Genomic DNA, 1,290 nt, shown 5'->3' with positions numbered 1-1,290 from the left:
AAAGGAGTTCGTGATTGCGCGCCATTTTCGTATTTAAAATATTTGTTTTTACCATGATATTACGTTGCAGTTTTTAATTAGCGACCGGCTTACTTCGGGATTCTTTGTTTCATTATTTTAAAATCTTTGAAAATGCTTGATCAGATATTTTCCTGCTGTTTCATGGGATCATAAGTGTCTTTTCAGTTAGTTATTTTGTATTTTATTTGGATATTTCTTATTGTCATTATTGTTTTATTTATTTCTTCTATTTCTTATTTATTTATCGATTTATTTTAGCAAAAAGCATGAGCTTTTTCTTGACCTGTTTTTTTATTTTATCTATCTTAAATAGCATCTACTGTGAAACAATATATAAATACAAAATTTCCACAATATTTATACTCGGCCCGTATCCCTTACATCAATTGTGGTATACGTCAGGTGAAAAATCTTTTTTTTTTTTCAAGTCAATTTTAATAAAAGATATCTAATAAATATCTCGTAAAACTGAAACTCATTCATAACAAAAATGCAAATCAACATTTTCATTGTTTTTCTTCCTTTATCGTTTCGAAAAACTATCAGGGAAAGAAACAAGTATGTTTTTGAGAGATCTAATTTTACATTCGTGTGTTATACATTTCGACAGGGAACGCTGTGTCTTACTTTTGATATGTGTTGGTCTTCTGTTATCTGTGTTAATATATTCTGGTATACTTCATCTTTAAGGAATTCAGAGACTTGTATATATGTATATATGTGTACAATGTATATATATCTAGTTACCTATATCTATCTATTTATAATCTGATACTTATATATATATATATATATATATATATATATATATATATATTATATATATATAATTGTGTGATTGTGTGGTTATATATCTATTTATTTACCTTATATATATGTCACATATCCATCTATCTGTCTGTATGTGTATGTGAGTGTACACACTCATACACACATGTATATATATATATAGAGAGAAAAGAGAGATAGATATGCGCACACACACACACACACACATACACACGCACACACACACACAAACACACACACACACACACACACATAGTTATACATAAATATATATATATATATATATATATACACATGCACACACACACATATATAAATATTTACATATGTATAAATGCGTGTGCGTGTAAAGGTAGATAGATAGACACTCATCTAAACATCTATACCTATGTATGCGTGTGTGTTTGTATAAAAATACGTACACACACACACACACACACACACATACACACACACACACACACACACACACACACACAC

This window comes from Penaeus chinensis, chromosome 8 (assembly GCF_019202785.1).
Source record: "Penaeus chinensis breed Huanghai No. 1 chromosome 8, ASM1920278v2, whole genome shotgun sequence".
NCBI lineage: Eukaryota > Metazoa > Arthropoda > Malacostraca > Decapoda > Penaeidae > Penaeus > Penaeus chinensis.
The sequence above is the reverse complement of the archived record's forward strand: the minus strand, read 5'-3'. Positions refer to the sequence as shown.